Source organism: Ambystoma mexicanum, chromosome 1p, assembly GCF_040938575.1.
Source record: "Ambystoma mexicanum isolate Mex_15411 chromosome 1p, UKY_AmexF1_1, whole genome shotgun sequence".
Taxonomy (NCBI): domain Eukaryota; kingdom Metazoa; phylum Chordata; class Amphibia; order Caudata; family Ambystomatidae; genus Ambystoma; species Ambystoma mexicanum.
The window spans coordinates 2,222,795-2,243,533 of NC_090921.1; the positions used below are offsets into that span (position 1 = coordinate 2,222,795).

The following is a 20,739-nucleotide window of genomic DNA, read 5'->3' on the forward strand; positions in this document are numbered from 1 at the left end:
ATGGAGATCATCAGATCTTGCATTCTTGTAGCGTGATTGTTACACACAATGTTTCTTTCGTTTTTAGCCATTGATATGTCCTTCTGTCGACGCCCTCCTATGTGTCTTCTTTTTTCAATATTGTGTTCATTACTAATGAAAGTCCTATGTTTCAGGGAGTCGATGGAGCATTAGTCCAAGAAGAAGGGGGAGCATGCAGTTACGGGTTGGCGCAACAGCTTGCAGAAGTGTGCACCGCAGTTACATCGTCCCTTGATGTTCTTATGCATTTCGAGGTATGGATACTGACAGTTCGATCAAGCGAAATCATATGACGTGATAACATCCGCTATACTTCCTTCTTTATTAACGCAAGTACTATGTTTCAGGGAGATGACGGAGCTTCTTCTACAAGAACATCACCCCAAGTAGTTGATGCAGATCTCTGGGTGGTGACACTTCCAACGATCGAGCAAATCGAATCATATTTAGATATCCATTATTTATTTTAGACAACTGATCATTTGTGCAGGTCTATTTAGATGAGCCGTTGACGCCTGCACAAAGTTTCTGTTCTTTTTATCAAAATAGAAAACCATACTAATGCAATTACTGTGTTTCAGGGAGTTACTGAAGCATCATCTTCAATAATATAATCAATGGAAGTCTATGAGGAGCCCGAGGTATGGATCTTGACAGTTCCATCTAACTAGATCAACTATGCGTGAATAATTGTCGTTTGAATGTTCTACACAAAGCGTTCATTCGTGTTTTGCTATTGAGATGTACGTGGGTATTGGTCCCCAAGTACATTTTGTGTTTTCGATATTATTATACATACTAATGAAAGTTCTATGTTTCAGGGAGTCGATGGAGCGTCAGTGCGTGATGGATGTGCTTATCATGAAAATATAGTCGTTGCAGCGCAAGAGGAAGTGGAGACATGCACACACGAGTCGGAGCAACAGCGTCCTGATGTTGAAGTTCGAGGCAAGAAAGTTTCAAAGAAAAGAAAGCAAAAGAAGGTTAGTGTCCTGGTCACTATATTATGTTGTTTTTCACTGTTAATAGTTCAATACTGTAAGTTGTGTTTAAACTGAACATCCCTTTTCCAATCTGTCCTCTGGTTGCGAGTGGGTGTACGAACTAGATCTACACAGACAGTGAAGCGAACGAGAGCTGTTGCTTGTCAAACCTTTTGGCAGGGACTTGAGACTGGAGATGCATCGTGCCAATGGGAAGAATATGAAGTGATTGACAACGGAGCTATACCACATCCAGCCATTGATAGTGAATGTCCTCCTGGTAGTTCGGATGCAGTCGGAGATCAATTCACAGAATCCACACCCGCAAAAACTAAGACCGCGAGAAAGTTGAAGAAATTGTCTTATTCACCCATCGCCGGAGAAGGAACAGATGTTGCAATGGAAGAGAATGAAGTGGACGACAATGAAACACCATCAATATCACTGAACATAGCGGAAGACGATATCAGAGATTCTACCTTTCATGTGAGTGACATGTCCTCAACGTTACAGGCCGAACCAGCTGGGATGCAGAGTGACAGTATAAGGAAAGAGGCCAAATTCATTGTATTCGATAGTTGTTTGATTGATATTATTATTCGGATGAAATGTGGGCATTCGGTTGGTGGGGAAGTATGTGGGGAGCCATTGATTAATGTGACTCGTGCAATTCGAGGCACTAACCTTAAAATACATGCCACCTGTACAAAATATCATCCTTTCTCATGGTCTGCACAACCCATGCTGGGGCAACTGCCAGCAGGCAATCTACTTTGTGCAGCGGCTGCACTTTTTAGTGGTTCAAGTTTTAAAAAGTTAGAGTCTTTCTTTCAGTTTGTGGGAATCCATTTCATTGCGAAAACTCAGTTCTACAAATACCAAACCGATTATCTATTTCCCGCCATTAGCGAAGCTTGGAGAATGGAAAAAATGTCTATTGATAGTACATTTGCGGGCAAACGGTTCAGGCTAGCCGGTGATGGACAGTGCGACAGCCCAGGATTTTCAGCCAAGTACTGCACCTACCACTTTCAGGACATGGAAAGTAAGAAAATTGTGAGTTCGGTGGTCGTGCAGGTGTCACAAAGTACATCCTCAGTGGCCATGGAGAAAGTTGGCTTTGTAGCATCATTGCAAGAACTACAATCGCGGGGAATGGTGATCGACCTGATAGCCACGGACAGACACGTTTCAATTGCCAAGACAATGAGAGAAGAGTACAAAAATATAAATCACCAATTTGACGTTTGGCATCTTGCAAAAACAATCAATAAAAAAATGTCGGCTGCTGGTAAAAAAAAAGATATGCAAGGTATTTCACAGTGGTCCAAGTCAATCAGCAACCATCTTTGGTGGAGCTCAAAAACATGTGGAGGGTCGTTGAAAATTCTACTGGAAAAATGGCGGTCAGTAATGCTACACTGTACCAACGTTCACCGTTGGAACACAAACCAACATTTCCACAATTGTGAACATGGCCATTTGTCCACAGAGGAGGCACGGAAGAAGAAGTGGTTGATTCCTTCATCACCCACTCACAAAGCCATTGAAAAGATTGTATTTGATAAAACTATAACAAGAGATTTGAGGGGACTCACGGAATTCTGCCACACAGGAGATTTGGAGGTGTTCCACAATATGTGCCTAAAGTACAGGCCAAAAACGATTGCATTTTGGCATGGAGGGCATGATAAATCGGACTCTTCTAGCGGTCTTGGCACATAACCATAATGTTGGCCGTCAACAAAGTAGGACGACCGGAACTTTAGGGACGCTTCGCTACAATAAGGCCTTCACTAAAAGAAGTAAACAATGGGTGATCAAACCAGTGTTTGAGGATATGCAATATGAGTTTATTGAGAGACTTATTGTTGACGTCCTAGATAGGCACATAAATGGAGTTGTGAACGAACCTGTGCAGGGGACAACTGCATTGCCACCCAACATTGCCTCTGTTCCATGTCCACCTAAAGAAGAGCTCATTGAGAAATACACATCACAGTTTAAATGATTGTAATTTGATTGTCTGTTCTCTCGAGTCTCCTCATGCCGCAGGCCCATTGAATATGTGTATCTATGTAATGTGTAAATAAAAGTGATTGCTCAGTGTACATGCAATGTGTCTATCCAACCTTGTTCATTTGCGCATTAAATTAAACCAAACAGTAATATAAATCATTTTTCAAAAAATATAGAATGTCTCCGTATTTATGGTTCTCTGGGGCTGCAAAGCACGCAGACAAAATGCAAAGATGGAGTGTAAATTTCAAGTCCTGTGAGATGGCCTTACACTGAATGTAGCTAACTAGGAATGTGTGCTCGTTCAAAGTGAAGGTCAGCTGCTTTGATTTTTTGCTCGGGTGCCGGAATGGCCCACGACTCAGTATAAGGTTCTATTGTTATTTGTCCTTGACAGGCCGGGACCATCCCGAAAGACTTCTTTTTGGGGGTGTGGGGCAATAACGTAAGAAACGATAATTAATATAATTTCAGAAACGAAAGCCATTTAATGTTCGTTCATTAGAAGAAATAACGTCGGCATAGAAGGAGTGGTATTTCGGGGCTGCCCTACGCACAGACACAATGGAAAATGCAAATATAATGTAAGTAACTCTTTAGATGAGTTTATACCGCAATTTAATTACTATACAGTAGCTTTAAAGACGGGTTAAGTTGTACTTGTTCGTTCTATGTGGCATATTGTTTTGTACCGCGCACTATCTTGAGGAGAACCATCTCCTTTTACGGAAGCACCTCAAAACCTTCCTCTTTGCTTCTGCTTTCTCTCTCCCTCTCCCCTGCTACAACTGGTCCACTGTCTGCGACCTCGGTCCTGGGCCCTTCCACTCTCCACCTGCACTGCCTCCCTGTCAACCCCTGCACTGGGGGACTGTCTCAGTATCCTACAGCCCCCCCTTGACGTATAATACCCAGTTGCACTGTCCTAGCTATGAAATAATTTCCCGACCTAATATATAAAATGAATAATTTTAATAAAGATCTGATGGTGAGACTAATTTCATTTTTTATGTTTTTCAAACAGGTACATCATCCATTATTGCATGTGTCACGAGTACCAGCCACCGGCGGATGGGTTTTTTAACCGCCAGTTGCTTCTCCGCGTGAACAACGTTACCACCCTGACCATTTTATGGGACGATCGCCAAGTACAAGTATGCCCTTACGCGGTACTAACGGCTAGATGCAACATACAGACCGTTGTGGTGGCCTAGTGCCTCGTTGTTGGAACACCCATGCGATTATCAGTGCGACCGAAGAGCTTATTTTATCGTAAACCAACACCCTGCATACTGCACACGAACATCGCTTGCCTCAAAACGAACTATTTTGGATCGAGAGCAAATAAAAATGCAAATCGCTGAATATTCTCAAAACATTTGATGTCAAATAAATGTACTTTGCCAAATGTACAATCTTGCCGTTTGCTATTAAACCACAGTTTCATATTCCGAATTGTGGCGCTGTATTGTGCGATGATCTAAGACCCTGTGTACAGCAAAGGAACATCGCGTGCCTCAAAACGAACTTTTTGGAACGTGAGCAAATAAAAATGCAAATCGCTGAATATTCTCAAAACGTTTGATGTCAAATAAATGTACTTTACCAAATTTACAATCTTGCGGTTTAATTTAAAAGTACAGTTTCATATTCCCAATTGTGGCGCGCTGTGTTGTGTGAGCTCATCTGTGTTGATTTCCTGGTTCTGTGTGGAGTCGCGTAGAAGACGCCTGGGCGCGTTTGCCTACGCAGCTCAGTCACGTCACGGATAGAGGCGGGGAATATGAATGTTTTGATAAAGTCTGTTTCAGGGGCGGGGGATTTGATTTAGTGCCGCAAAAGCAGGTGAGCCAGGGCGATGGGGGGAAATGATAGGATTATCAGAAAATGGCGGCTGATTTCGAGTGCGTTAATGGACGAAAAGTCGGGTAAGGTCCATAGGAAAGTTTTCTACGATCTACCGAGTTATGCTTAAAAACACATGGCCGAACCGTAGGGACAATAAAAAAAAAGTCCCGGAACTATCCTTTAAATTAAACTCACCTCGCCTGGGGTATTGTGGATAATGGCACTGGTGTCTCGGTGCACGCCGGTTGCTGGCCTGTGTCTGCATGGAGGTGGGAAGGCCAATCAGGGCCACGGGGAGGCGGGATTACAGGACCAGGAAACGGGGAAGGCATGGGAGGGGAAGGAGGAAGCTGCATCCTCGCACTACGTGCTTTTAAAAGCACTGACAAATATTCTAGATGGCTGGCTGGGAGCATGGGGGTTAAATTGAACTCACCTCGCCTGGGGTATTGTGGATGATATAGTATGTGTTGCAACAAACATAACATAACATCTTTTCAAAATAATTAATTGTGTGAGACATCAAGATGAAAATAAGGAAAGGGAACACATTTAACTCACTGAACTATTTGGCCTATTCCTTCTGCATTTACTTAGGCAGGCGTCTTGAAAAAGGATGTGAGCTAATAAAGGCCAATTAATCAATCAAAAGTGCCTTAAGTTGGGGGCGAGGGCTGGCTGGGTTTCCGTGTCACAGGGTCTAAAAAGTGCCATCCCGCCAGGACTTTGACTGATTCCTCCCCTAAAAGACAATGAAAAGATGTTAATTGACAATACTACTTTTCCCCAGTAGATGTAAGTATAACCTAGGAGTACAATAAATTATCCATTTCAGAGGGTTGGAGTCATATAATTTGTTTTGGAAAACTCAGAAGGTAAAATAGGGTTATATAGTCTGATTTAATAAAATGAATTGATAAGAATTATGAATTCCAGGGAATGAACCAGTGCATTTGATGCTGCATTGCATTGTTTAGTTGGTTTTTTGACTCCAGATTAATAATTGGGTGTTTCATACACCTTTTTAATATAGTTGCATTTGCTATTGCCTATTAACAACTGGTATCCTGCATACTAGTATTCATTCTGCAGTATTTGCCTGGTGATTAAGTAAACAGAAAAAACTGAAAGGACTTTTTCTTTTTGCATGAACGTTGTGTCACAAGATCCTTGCAGTCATCTGATTTTAATATAATCCTATCCTGAAGGTATTCCAAGAATGACACTTTCCATCACCATTGTTAGCTCAGTATTATAGAAAGTTTTCACAGTTTTCTAGATACGTTGGTGACTTAGAATTACCTGGCTCGAATATTTGTGTTCATCAGACGAGGTGGCCGAGTGGTTAAGGCGATGGACTGCTAATCCATTGTGCTCTGCACGCGTGGGTTCGAATCCCATCCTCGTCGTTTGCTTTTTCTTCTTTACTTTATTTGAAAAAATAGGTACAGTGAATAACCCAAAGAAGGAACCTCCCCTCTCATTGTGAAGACAGCGAATCCTAGTTTTAAATTATATTGTGTTCTTTTATTTAAACATAGATTGTTCTTCAAACCGCGAGTCCCTAGTTCGTGTCTTATCCGACCAAAGTTGCATAATAAGTACGGTCTCTGACACCAAGGCCCTTGTGGACATATGTGGATGCCCTAGCTTCTTAAAATGGACCAAGTCCCAGTCTCTACTGATTGTACGCGTTTTCTCTTTTTGCTACCCTATCACGCAGGAATGAAAGAGTCGGGTAGTGGTTTTTGGTGCAACTTTTTACTCTGTTTAGTTTTCTGCACAGTTTTGAATACCGGGCCGTTCCCATCAGTGCAACTAGGCTCAAACTCTGGGGAGCTGGGGGAGGGGCTGGTGGGGATAGGCTGTGAGGTGAATATCACATGTTGAGAGAGGGGCTAACTTCAAGGGGGCCTCAAACTTACTTGTGTGGGGGCATCTAACTTTTTAATACTTTCTAACAAGACTACTGTGGTGCAGCTTCAATGTTACACGCAGTTAACTCCCCTCTCTATGTCTACAACCAGACACTTAATGACTGCTGCGAGAATGAGCTGTTTGCTCACCTCCCACCCACTATGTTTTGGTGCTATTGAAACATGGAGCTGATGTAACATTAACCTTCCTATATTAATCTCCAACTCAAAACTGAAAATTCATTTTCTTGTCCCGCCCCTTCCTCCGTCATCCCACGTGCCCTCCCTTCCCAGTGTCTCCCTTCTATTAGGGCTAGTGTCCTTTTCCCTTCACAACATCTCCCCACCCCACTTATCATGGCGCTTCACTGATTATATCTGTTTGATGAGTCTCGATGGCCTCCAAACTGTTTGGTGTGGTCTCCCCGGGGACTCGCAAGTCTCTCCTTGATATGATATAATGATATGATATGATATGGCATTTATAACGCGCCTATACACAAGTGTTTCAAGGCGCGACGAGGCAAGGGAGGACAGACAACGATCTTACTAGACCAGGTGTCATTCAAATCGCGCAAGTGCAGGGAAAAGTGCCTTCCTCTCTCAGGTTCCTCCTCATCTGGTTTCTCCTGTAATTCGTCTGATCGCCTGACTTTTTCTTCTTACTCCTCGGCTGGCTCCCACTCCTCATCCTCTTTCTCCGTTGCGTGCAGCTTGCAGAAGAAGGAGACATTTCTGGTTATGGTTTGCCCATCTCTTGCAGCCCTGATCATGGACCCTATTGCTTCCACCACTTGAAAGGGTTCAGGGTAATATCTGGTGTCTATTTTCCTCTGTTGCTTCTGCCGTACCAGTACTAGTTCTCCCACTGGCATTGTGGACTCTTGCTCCTTTCCATTGGTTGGACCACCTCTTTGCCATTCTCTTTGGCTCTGCATCTCGCTCCCTGATTTTGGCATCCTGGTCTTCTGTGTAGTCTTTAAACTGTAGCAGCCTTGTTTGGGGCTTGTATCAAATCATTATTTCAGTTGCGGTCTTCCCTGTGGCCTTGTGTGGGGTGGTCCGGTAGATTCATAGCATTTGGTATAGGGCTTGTCGAAATGGCATCGGGATTATCCTTGCTTTCTGGCGGGTCTTCACGATGTTGGCCATAAATCGCTCTACTATTCTGTTCGCTCGTGGCCAGTGTGGGTTGATTTTCTGGTCGGTGAATCCCACATATGCTGCAAACTTCCTGAAGTCGTAACCTTGGAATAGGGGCATCTTCGTCTTGGGATTCCCAAATAGCGACAGCAGTGCCTGATGGTCCGTGACGAGGGTGAATTTGCGGGCAATGATAAAGTGGTGGACGTTTTCACATGCCCACACCGCTGCAAGGCTTTCCCTCTCAGCTTGAGAGTATGCCCTGTCCGTGGGTGACATGGCACGGCTGGCGTAGGCAACAATGCGCCATTCGGGACGATGTATGGATGCATTTTTGGCTAGAATGTCTCCCAAGCCTACCGGGCTGGCGTCCACCGTGATCTCCATTTCCCATGTGGGTTCGAAGTAGGCCAACCTGCGGCTGTTTGCTAGCTCTGTTTTCATGGCTTGGAACACGCTCTCGCACTCGGTCGTCCTCATGAATGGTATGTCCTTCTTGTTTAGAGACCTCAATGGATCGGTGAGTGTGGCATCGCTAGGGAGATAACTTACATAGTATCCTGCCATGCCCAGGAATGATCTCAGCTCAGAGACGCCCATGGGCGGATCCAGGGTCATGATGGCTTCTATCTTGTCCAGGTCTGACAACATCCCCACATCTGAGAAGATGTGCCCGAAAAACATCAGGCTGGGCTTGTTGATCTCGCATTTATCCTCATTCAGGGTGAGTCCTGCTGACTGCAGAATCCGACATGCTTGTTGTAGTATTGCATCATGTTGGTCTTGGGTTTTACGAACACCAGGATATCGACACTGTAATTAAAAGCTTGGTATTACTGATGAGATCAGTCAGCGGATTGTTTCTTTGATTATTTCCGCAGCTTAAAGCGAAAGAGTCCCTTGTGAGACGGAAATGTCGTGATTGGTCTCGAGTCCGGATGTATTACCATCTGGTGGTAACCTTGATTGAGGTCAAGTTTTGAGAAGCGTACCGCTTGATTCAAGTGAATGATCATATCCTCAATATTGAGGCCAGGATACCTTTCCCTCTGTATCGCCGTGTTTGGTATGCGCATGCCCACACAGAGCCACAGTTGGCCATTTACTTTTGGAACCACTACAAGCGGAGACACACATGGCATTGGCCCACTGATCTTTCAATTATGTCATTGTCCAGTAGGAATTGGAGTTCTTTTGACACTTTTGCCTGCAGTTGGAACCCCACTCGGCGTGAGTGTTGGGGTAATGGGGTCACTGTCAGGTCCACATGTAGAGTCTTTTAGCATTCTGACCCCCTTGAATAGTGCCGGTAATGAGGATCAAATGTGTCTCATTGCATCTCCAATGACGAAGATAACAGAACTCTCTAAGATGCAGTTTCACAATTGGCCCAGATGCATGCGAGGATGGAGGACGAAGCACGTGGAACAGGGAAGGACCAGAGCTGGCTAGTGTATCTGTGGTCATGGATGCTATCATGGCTGGCAGACAGACTGAAGGTGATAGTTGGAGCACTGGCACTAGGAGCAGTAACTGTGTGTGGGATCAAGATTTGTATTGGAAGGTGCAAGAAAACAGCTGAAGATACAATAGGGATGCAAATTCTGATGGATGTGAACATAGGAGGAGCAATGGGTGACAGACTAACGGAGAAGATAACATGTGACCTAATTCTGGCAGGAACAGAAGTAGACAATCCAGATAACCCAAGGAAGTATGAAGTATGAAGGGAAGTAGGTTTGGTGCAAGCCTAAAGGAGGGTGCACCTAGATGTACTGGTCATTCGACGATCATGTGAACTATTATGGACATCTTGGGGGGATAACAAAGATATGGGGATTGATAGAAGTAGAAGTGTTTTATCGCGACGTAGTCGACAAGTGGGCCTGCTCCCCCACCAGCAAAACACTCGAAGAAGATGAAGAACCGACAACAATATGGCCATTCGTACGAGCTTGCACCAACCCCCACTGCTCCCCTGCTTGACAAATACGCAGAAAGGTACCAACTCTGTCAACCCGACAGCCCAGTACCAGCACCGACACTGCCTAGAGTGGATGAGGAGTCACCAGACGTCGTCAGAGACACTTCAATTGATAGCCTTGACTAAAGTGCCAAGAAGATGTGCTCAAAGTCGTTAGAGACACCACAACATACCGTTAGACATGAAGCACACGTGCCATCCGCACATCGGGACACAATCACGCATCCAAAATACACAAAGAAAACATGCGTGCAGTTCTATGAGTTAGAGGACAGAGACACATATATGCTGTCTTCACTTTTATTATTTTGTCATTAGCTTGCTGCAGCAACAGTGAAACCGCAAGGAGGCAAGAGATCCTGTATAGATTGCAGATACTTAGATACAACTAATCCAATGGAATTGTAGGGACACCTGAGGGACCTGACAGGACCATAAACCACTTACCTATGGACACTATGGAAATCATGAAACAGTAGAAGCCATGCCATGGCTTACGAAATTACAGTAGGCCACAACCTTCTCAGTAAAAGCTTACAGAGCTAAAATTCAGAACAAACAGGAGAAAGCAACTGAGTGGGATTGGGCCACCAGCAAGGCCATCAAAGCAAGCAACATTCCTTTCCCTGATCTAGAGTAACCCCAGCCAAAGACAATACGAATAATCCACACAAACTCTGACTAATTCAGAGCAGCATAGTGCAGAAACACGGCCTCTGGACACGTGACTGGCCAAGCTGAGGATGAACCGAAACTAGCAGCTGGGAAGCAGAAGGGTCTCACGGGCCAGACAATAGCTTGCAACAAAGTGATACAGCAAGAAGATTAGCATAGCATGATGAGAACGAGCACTCGCATAGTCCATGGTGGTCACACACAATAACAATGCAGACACAAAGTTGCTCTTATTACCTTGAACAGGTACACTTCGAGCTGAGCACCAACTTGGGTTCCAGGCCTGGGGGCAGAAGCTCTAACCAATCACAGCTCAGGACCCTTGGGGTGGGTAGGCATGGTCATAGACCAATCATCAGATCTGAATAGTGCAACATTGTAGACGTAGAAGTTTTCGGGGATGGTCCAGGCCTGACACCTGACATGGGAGAGCCAGTCAACTAAACAATATAGGGACTGCTATAGGGGAACTACCACTCAACACCCATTCCACTTGCTCGATAGGTTTGCTGGAGAAGGGTCCAGGATGTGACTTAGGTGTGACATGGATTTGCCTAACAATTGGCCTGTGAGCCAGAGATCTTTGTGATGTTCAAGGAGCTTTATCCTTGTACTGATCCCTGTTAGTTTTTGGGCTGTAATAAACCGCAGTTTGAACCTGCTTTTTGTCTGGACCTTAGTTCCTTTTGGGAAGGGAAGGAGTTAGGCCGTCCATGAGTTCTGGGTTCACAAACTCCTAGCACCCCTCGACCTGCCTAAGAGTTGTAACCTAACAATCTTATACATTTTCAAATTGATGTTTTCAAATTTGTCAGAAAACTTAAATTGAAAAAATTCTTTGCAACACGAGTGAAGACATATGTACCGCCACCAAGACAAGAACCATTGATTAATCTAATTATGGAAGATATGGAAAACATAAGCCTCTTGAAGTCTGTAGAATGAGAAAGTGACATCAGTGAGGAGGATCTATACACAGAGTTCGGGGCGAGTGCCAGCAACTTGCAATTACAAGAACTTAAGCCCAAATCTAAATTCACCCCGCAGTTGACAAACGAGAATTTTATTGACACATTTCACAATGCAGTTATGAATGAAGTCTATCAGCACTTAGACAAGAAAAACAAGATAAGAAACAAAATGAGGAACAACCTAAGCAGGAATGAACAACTAGTCCTGATTAATCTGGCCAGGGACAAGCGTCTAGTTAACAAGGAAGTAGACAAGGGTGGGAATGTTGTGCTAATGGACACACAGGGCTACATGAAGATGGCCAAGAAACACCTAGAGAATCTGTGATCCTATAATAAAAATAGCAAACATTCCTACCAAGATAATTATCCAAGAGTTACAAATGATGTTCCACAGATGGCATGCACTAGGGCACCTCGCAGATGAGGACAAACTCTTAATGTGACCGAACCAGTGATGCCAACAATATACGTCTTGTAAAAGACACACAAACCATTCGAAATACTGCCAGAGGTTTGCCCTATTATGGGTGAGGTAGCTGGGCAACCGAAGGCTTGTCACAATACATTGATAATTCCATTAAAGTACATGTTGAGAGACTACCATCTTACATTAGGGACAGAACTCAAGTAGTCCAGTTCCTTTCAGAAGTACAATTGAACACAAACTAACTATCCAAGCCATAGATTAAACCTATCGAGACTCCTCTGCATCCCATTATAAACACTTTGAGATGTTGATAGCCTTTTTAAACTTCACACTTTTGAACAATGTTTTTCTCTTTGATGACTCTTACTATGTACAAACTAAAGGTGTAGCTATAGCGGCTAGGTTTGCACCTTCATGCAACTTGTTCATGGCACAGCATGAACATACACATGCTCTGAACAACAGAGACTATATTGGTAGCATTATCATCTTGAACCGCTACATCGATGATATCATCATTATTTGGCATGGTACCAAACAGAGCTTTGAACACTATCTGAATGATAACACCTTTGGTATTGCACTGACAGGTCAATATAGTGACAGTAGTATTGACTTTCCTGATTTACATATATACATAGTCCAGAACAAAATAGAGACCACAACATACCGGAAGCCCACAGAGGTCAACTGTACATTACATGCAGAAAGTTGCAATAGATGATCCACTGTGAACACATACTGGTAGGGGAGTACTACCGGGCTGCAAGCAGGCATTGCCACCAGAATCTGAATAAATCTTGGTCATGATAAATTGAGTTTTCTATGGTTGAATTCATTAGACAATTGAACTGTACTATTAGTGAATGATAACATTAAAATTAATTTTGAACTTACTTTGCTGACCCCAGAATGAATTGCCAACTCAATACAGATCAACCCACACCTTGTTTCTGTTTTCACCCCTTTAGCTTTCCTGTTGCAAAGCACTCTGGTTATGACATGCATATAGGATATTGTTGGTAGGGAACCCAGAATTAGTTAATTAAGGTAGGCTTAGCCTTCACCAATCACTGTGGCCCACTTGCCTTGAATGGAGGGCTGGATGGAGCCCCTCTTTAAGCAGATCATCTGAATCCTTCACCAGAAGCAGAAAGAAGAACTCAACCTTGGACCCTGGCTAAAGGTACAGTCTGCCTACATCTTCCGTGAGTGAAGTAAGGCCAGGATATCCAAAAGGGAAGCATGATCACTCCCCTAAACATCCCCCAGGGATCAGAGAGAGATACACAACCCAGAGGACCCTGCACCCGCTCCAGGACCGGTGCCCTGCCAGCACACAGCAGGCCCTGCGGCAAGCTTCCTAGATAGGAAGTGCCGGAAGGTCTCTGACCCTACAACCAAGGCAGCTGCCTGCAATACACTCCACAGTTGTGGGCCGTCCAACTTAAAGGCCAACAGAAGTCCATTGAAGAAGCTGGGAGAAGTGCCTCAAGGAGCATCTACCGTCGGCTGCATTAAAGGACATTTTCGAGCCAGTCAAGTTCCACAATCTGAAACCGATGGCAACACTGACTTTTATCAAGCCACCCTCACTTAAAGACATCCAAGATGTCTCTACCAGTGCTACAGAACCGCCGATCAGCACTGAGACAACGATTCCTGACCCTGAGCCGCTGTTTAGGCCAGCCTGCAGCCGCGCGACCAGCTTCACCCGCTGAACCACCTTGCCGCCTGATACCCGCAGCTGACTTCCATCTTGAACTCTGTCACAGAAGCCTGCAAAGCCTCCTGAAGCCAACTCCACCCTGTCGAGCACCAAGAACACCTAGAGCACAAGGTGAATTGTGGTTCTGTCCCCCTGGTCCTACAAAGAAGGCCCCTGGAGACATTTGAAGACCCTTTGCTCCCTTTGTGCTGAATCCAAAAAACCTTAAATTCGTGTGGTTTTTAATCATAGCAACTACCCTCCTGTCAGTATTCAGAGTGCATCCCTTTTCCTTCTTTGAATGAGTGTGTCTTCTGCATTCATTTACAGGGTGGGTTGTATTACATAGTGTTGTTGGAACTGTCTATTGGAATATAAATGAGGTAGATGTTTTTGATACAACCTTGACAATTTTATCAAGATATGGGTCACTGAAGCCAATGTTTTATCTTCTGCCATATATATAACAATGAGAGTTTTGATTAACTTCATCTACATTTAGAATTGATGTTGTCCTTGCAGTTTTAAAACACCAGGAACATATCTCCTCTACGTAGGAGACACTTTAGTCTCGCCATTTGGGAATTGTAAAACAATTGTTCGACCAGCTTATGAGGTATTTTGAGTCAAGAAAATGTTTTCTTTATTTTGTAGAACGTATTGGAGAGAAACGGCCACGTGTCTGCAATTCGGATGATATGTATTAGAGACTTCATCTCCAGAAGGAAATCATAATCTAATGAACATTTCTCAGGGACAACCTATGAGTATCGCTGGAGACATTATCCCCTGAACAATAGCCAGCATTTAGAGCCATCTGGACAGAAACATCTGTATTTAGGGAACGTCTAGCAGTACAAATGGCTGTTTAGGTAGAGGATCATTTGCACAACATATGTGGAGTTCCAACCAGAGAGACTGGACACAAATGTATGTTTGCTGATCACTGTGTATTAAATCACCTTGCAAATTGAAATAAAAGAAAAAAGATTAAATTGTGTATGTGGAGTGGTTTCTCTTATCAAGAACACTTTAAAGACTATGCTATTTTAGTAAATGTGTAAGTTATTTATGCATTATTTATGTTTATAAGTATGAAATAGAATACATTTGTATTTTTGTTCATATTTCTTTGTGGTTTGTATTGACTTAGAAGAAATCCTGATAAGCTGGGAGAGTTTTTTCTTAAAATATGATGCCCACTTTTGTAGCCTCGTGTGTATTCTTAAATATGCTACTGGTATTTTTGATTTCCTTGAAAGCATTCATAGACCATTCCACTAATCCCTGTGACCAGAATGAAATGTTTTCCCAATGCCATTCTGTATTGTCTTGTACAGGAGAATTCTAAATGTTTTACCTGACAGTTGCTTTCCATTGTTTGTCTTGCACGTAGTTTACTCCCAAAATTGAGTGGATGGAAATATGTTTACATCTAAAAACATTGAAAGACTACGGAAACGTAAATTGTTGGTCATTGGTCCAGATCATGCTTTGCTATACACTGCAGATTCGGATGGCCGTTCCTACTCTAAAATTTGTGGAAAGTAGCGAGGTGTCGGAAAAAGAAGTTATTCCGGATATTTAAAATTAAAATACGTAGTTTCTGTTTGCTATATGTGTAAAAAGTGCAATCCGTCCCTGGGTGGGCTTGAACCACCAACCTTTCGGTTAACAGCCGAACGCGCTAACCGATTGCGCCACAGAGACTGTTGTTTGCCGTGCGATTGTGAAACGCACTACTGATCACCTCTCATATGTACAGGCCTGTCTACAATGTATGGATGGCAAACATCAAGAAAACATAAGTATTAAGACAATTACAATGGAAGTCACTCCATTTCTGGACTAGTCTCCCTAAGATTAGCTGACCACGCCCCTTTCTTTGAAGTGAACATTACATGTGGAATCCTTGAATTATGCAAACTATTTATGCCACAAAGCCTGTTGTTGTCTTTGTGATGGTGGGACGGAATGCTGATCAGCTCTTACATGTAGAGGTCGTTTACAATTTATGGATGGTATACATCAAGGACATGTAAATATAGTAAGTCAATTACAATGGAAGTCACTCCATTTCCCTAGGATTCGCTGACCACGCCCCTTTCTTTGAGGTGAAAATTAAATGATCATCATAAAGTCTCGGAATGAATAAAAGAACATTAGATCACAAGTAGGAATATCCTATCGCAGAAATATGAGGAGCTAGAAAAACACCAACACCATCTAGCTCCGGTGGCGCAATCGGTTAGCGCGCGGTACTTATACAGCAGTACATGCGATGAGCAATGCCGAGGTTGTGAGTTCGAGCCTCACCTGGAGCAGCTTCATAAAAAAGACGCAAGAAAAAATATGCTGCTCTTCCCGTTGTCCCACAAACCCTGTTAGCAGTTTCTGTGCAGCAAATATGTTTTGCTTTTGTGGTAATCACAATGCCAGAATTCTCCCACTTTACGAATGGGCATTTTAGTAGACAGTTTAATTTGACTTAATTTACCAACTACAGAAACTGGGCCCTGCAGTCTTGTAAGGACTATGGTGTTATTTTCTGAGTTGCTATATATAAGAATTATTTGCTCACCTTTTGTCACCTGTTGTCATTGTATACCCAGTTACTGCCAAACGCCGAGTAAAACATAGCAGGTATTACTATTATAAACGAAGTATTGCCATCATTTTCTCAGGTACTCACATCATTGCCAGTTTCTGCCATCATTTGCCTACTTACTCCTACAACCTCCACGTGTTTGCCATTATATGCCCTGGTACCTATACCATGTGCGTGATTTACAAATCAAATTAACAGGCAGGCTGATCATTTGGGAGACATTGCCATTGTATGTGTTATGCGTTGATAGTCGTGAAGATATAAGAGACCTCCGTCCCCAAGTGCCGCACAGGGAGAAATACTAATCACTCCCTGTGCAACCTTTGAGGCCACAGGTGGAGAGATCCGAGGCCGGCACCGAAGTACTGGGAGCCCCAAGGCAGCTGTAAAAAATACAATGATTAAATACCAAGCAAGCAGGGTACTATATACATAAAGCAAAGAATGCCCAGTTTCTTACCAGATATCTGATGAAAGGGAAGATGGACCTGAGGGATGGTTCCGGGACTCACGTAGGCAAGGAATCCACCCTAAAGGATAGGTCAGGATGTTTAGCCAATCTCCACCTGCAGAGTGTTGTGGTCCCTCGATAGTTGGGTGATAACTACCACTTGGGTAGTATGATTTATTGTGCAAGGATGCGGTCTGGGAAATCCAAAAGGTGTCCGTTGAGCAAAAACAAGGTATCAAGCTAGAAAAGGCAGTCCGAATCCAGTGGAGGAACAAAGAGCAAGATCCAGAAGAAGTCCGTGATTCAATCCGAGGTCAGAAGCCGTGAGAAACAAGAGAGCCGAAGTCGCCGTAGCCGAACGTGATCCACAAGAAGTCCAAAAACAAGAGCCAGATTCAAGGAAGCCAGGTAAGCGGGTTTATTCAGCAAAAACAGGGTCTCCGAGGAAAACAGCTGTGAAGCGCGGTATACCAGCACTGCCCAGCTTAAATACAGTTACTTCCTGGTCACATGACACGGAATGGAATCACGTGACCGTGAGCCTGGGGCACATGACCGCATCACGTCACGTGATCGGGTCGCAACGGAACGAGCACTTGTCTTCCTGCTCGAGCGGCTGCCTAATCTCCATGGCAACTGCCAATGGAGAAATGGTCGCAAGCGCGACTGCAGGGTGTATGGCGATTGCTTCGCCAGCGCGCGAGCCAAACTGGAATGCCTGCGTGAGCCCCTGGAAACAGGTGACTGGGGGGAGAAGGTGGTTATCTGAGTGGTTGGCGGGACATGGCCGAAGGAATGATCTGAGGACATGACAGAGCCCCCCCCCAAAGGCCCACGACCTTGTGGGCACGAAGGATGCTCCCGATGGAAACGAGAAACCAATCGGGGAGCCTGGACATCAGAGGCAGGGACCCAAGAACGCTCCTCCGGACCATAACCTAACCAATCGACCAGGTACTGCAGTCGACCCCTATGGAAACGTGAACCCAGAATATCCGAGACCTCGAAAACATCAGGAGAATCCAGGGAAACAGGGGCAGGAGAAGGGCGAAGACGAGTCGAGGAGGGACAGGGCTTGAGGAGGGAAGTATGGAACACAGGATGAACCCGCCAGGACGATGGGAGAACCAGGTGATAGGCCACCGGATTGATGACCCGGGAAACAACATAGGGACCCACAAAACGGGGCAACAGCTTTCGACAACCCTTCAAGTGGAGGTGCCGGGAGGACAACCACACTCGGGAACCAACGGGATACAGAGGGGCCACGGTGCGCCTAGCGTCTGAGGAGGCCTTCATGGAAGCCTGCGCTTCCTGCAAATGAACGAGGACCTGGGCATGGAGGGACTCCATATCCCTAACGCAAGTGGCTGCGGCGGGGTTATCTGAGGGGGAAAGGTCGGGAACAGGAAGGACTCGGGGATGCTGGCCATACATGGTGTAAAATGGAGAGAAACCAGTTGCAGAATGTGTAGCGTTGTTATATGCAAACTCAGCATACCGGATGTTCTGTAACCAGGAAGATTGCTGTTGTAACAACAAACAACGCAGATACTGTTCCATGGATTGATTTGTCCGCTCCGTCTGACCATCGGTTTCCGGATGGTAAGCGGAGGAGAACCGTGCATCGATGCCTAGCAAAGTGACCAAGGCACGCCAGAAACGGGAAGTGAACTGTGAGCCACGATCGGACACTAGGACAGATGGAAGGCCATAAAGACAAAAAACAGAGTCAAAGAACAGCTTGGCCAAGGTAGGGGCAGAAGGGATTCCTCGGCAAGGGACAAAACGGGCCATCTTGGTGAAAACATCGACCACCACCCATATAGTGTCATAACCATGGATTTTGGGCAAATCGGTCACGAAGTCCATGCTCAGGGTGTGCCAGGGTTTTGGTGGCAAAGGCAAGGGGCGCAAAAGTCCCAATGGACGACCCCTACGATGTTTGCCCTGAGCACAGACTGAGCATGATTCCACGTAACAAGCCACGTCACGTCTCATGGAAGGCCACCAACACCAGCGTTTCAAGAGGTCTAGGGTACGGGCCTGGCCCGGGTGTCCATTGATCGGGGCGTCATGAGACCACTCCAGGGCTAGGTTTCTGGTGTCAGTGGTAGGGAGAACTAGACGGTCCTGTACATATGGCAGACCGTTGTGATAGGAGGGGTCCCATTCCGACAGTTGGTCGGGGTGTTTTTTGACCCACGAACGGATCTCCTCCAATAACATCATAGGGGGTGTACAAGTGCAGACGACATGTCCCCGAGGTATGAGTGTATCAGGGAACACTGGTAACGAAACCCCTCCGGGGGAGCGGGACAAAGCGTCGGCCTTGCTATGCTCAGAGCCAGAACGATGTTTAATCTGGAAGTCAAAAGCGGCGAAGAACAGGTGCCATCTGACCTGTCTGCTGTTTACACATTTTAATGCCGCCAGGTCTTGCAGGTTTCTGTGGTCGGTATAAACCGTAACTTTGTGTTTGGCCCCTAACAGGTGATGACGCCAGGTACGAAAAGCGTCCATTACCGCCAGTAGCTCTTTTTCGGTGACGGTATAGTGGGTTTCTGCAGGGTTGAACTTGCGTGAATGGAAAGCTACAGGATGAAGCCGCCCGGTAGTGGGACAGGCTTGTGACAGGATCGCCCCCAATGCGAAAGAAGAGGCGTCCGCCTCGACAACGTACGGTTGATCAGGGTCGGGGTGTTGGAGCACCGGGGCTGTGGTAAAGGCGTTTTTTAATGCCTCAAAGGCCTGCTGATGTATTTCCTGCCACTCGAACGGGACAAGAGACTGGTAAGGGATGTGAGAGGTGATACAAGAGAAGAAAACCCAGAGATAAAACGCCGATAGAAATTAGCGAAACCTAAAAAGGATTGCAAGGCTTTTAGGGTTTTAGGTGTTGGCCATTCGAGGATAGCTCGTACTTTAGTGAGATTCATGGCTAGGCCACCAGGTGTGATGTTAAACCCCAAAAACTCCACGTTGGATACATGGAACAAACATTTCTCGGGTTTCACAAACAGTGAATGCTTACGCAGCCGGGACAACACTTCCCGTACATGTTGTATGTGTTCTTTCAGAGTGTGAGAAAAAATGAGTATATCATCAAGATACACTACCACAAACATATCTAATATATCCGAGAAGATGTCATTCATGAAATGTTGAAAAGTGGCCGGGGCGTTACATAACCCAAAAGGCATGACAGTATATTCATAAAGGCCATACCGCGTACAGAAGGCGGTCTTCCATTCGTCTCCCTTTCGGATGCGGACGAGGTTATAAGCCCCCCGCAAATCCAACTTGGTGTAAACGGAGGCATGGGTCAACCGATCCAAAAGAGGAGAAATGAGTGGGATTGGGTAACGGTTCTTGATAGTGACGGCATTGAGCCGACGATAGTCAACACAAGGACGAAGATCGCCCTCCTTTTTGGGCACGAAGAATATGGGGCTTGCTGCAGATGATTTAGACGGTCGTATGTGGCCCAGACGCAGCGCTTTATCGATGTAATCCTTGAGGGTCAGATCCTCCGACAGGGACAAGGAATAGATACGACCTGAAGGTATCACCGCCCCGGGAACCAAATCAATCGGGCAATCGTATGGGCGGTGAGGAGGGAGTACTTCGGAGGAGCCCCGATCGAATAGCATACCATAATCCTGATAGTCCATAGGTATGTGATTGGTGACTGAACCCACTATGTGTGTAATAGGGGGAATTTCGTCGCCCCGTATTGTCAGTTGGGCAACAGCACCAAGGGCCAATGCTGGGGTTTCCGTTTCTCTGTCCATAGGTAGGCAAAAGGTCTGACAGAGCTCGGATTCGAAATGTACGTGTCCTGTTCCCCAATCGATGTGCGGGTTATGTTCCCGTAACCAGGGTATTCCTACGATGATGCCAAACTGAGGCATGGATATTAGATCAAAGTGGAGGGTTTCTTTATGGACTGATTGGATATTCAGGGTGAGAGGGGCGGTCT

The 20,739-nt window shown here is 45.1% G+C and overlaps 3 non-coding genes across 3 annotated transcripts; 2 read left to right on the forward strand and 1 right to left on the reverse strand.

Annotated features, from left to right (window-relative positions):
* Positions 1 to 6,198: 6,198 nt before the first annotated feature.
* Positions 6,199 to 6,280, forward strand: TRNAS-GCU (transfer RNA serine (anticodon GCU)). The gene has a single exon. It is a non-coding gene; the product is annotated as a tRNA-Ser (tRNA).
* A 9,054-nt stretch (positions 6,281 to 15,334) lies between these two features.
* On the reverse strand, positions 15,335 to 15,408 carry TRNAN-GUU (transfer RNA asparagine (anticodon GUU)). Its single transcript has one exon. It is a non-coding gene; the product is annotated as a tRNA-Asn (tRNA).
* A 519-nt stretch (positions 15,409 to 15,927) lies between these two features.
* On the forward strand, positions 15,928 to 16,022 carry TRNAI-UAU (transfer RNA isoleucine (anticodon UAU)). Its single transcript has 2 exons — positions 15,928 to 15,965; positions 15,987 to 16,022. It is a non-coding gene; the product is annotated as a tRNA-Ile (tRNA).
* The last annotated feature ends 4,717 nt before the right edge of the window (positions 16,023 to 20,739 follow it).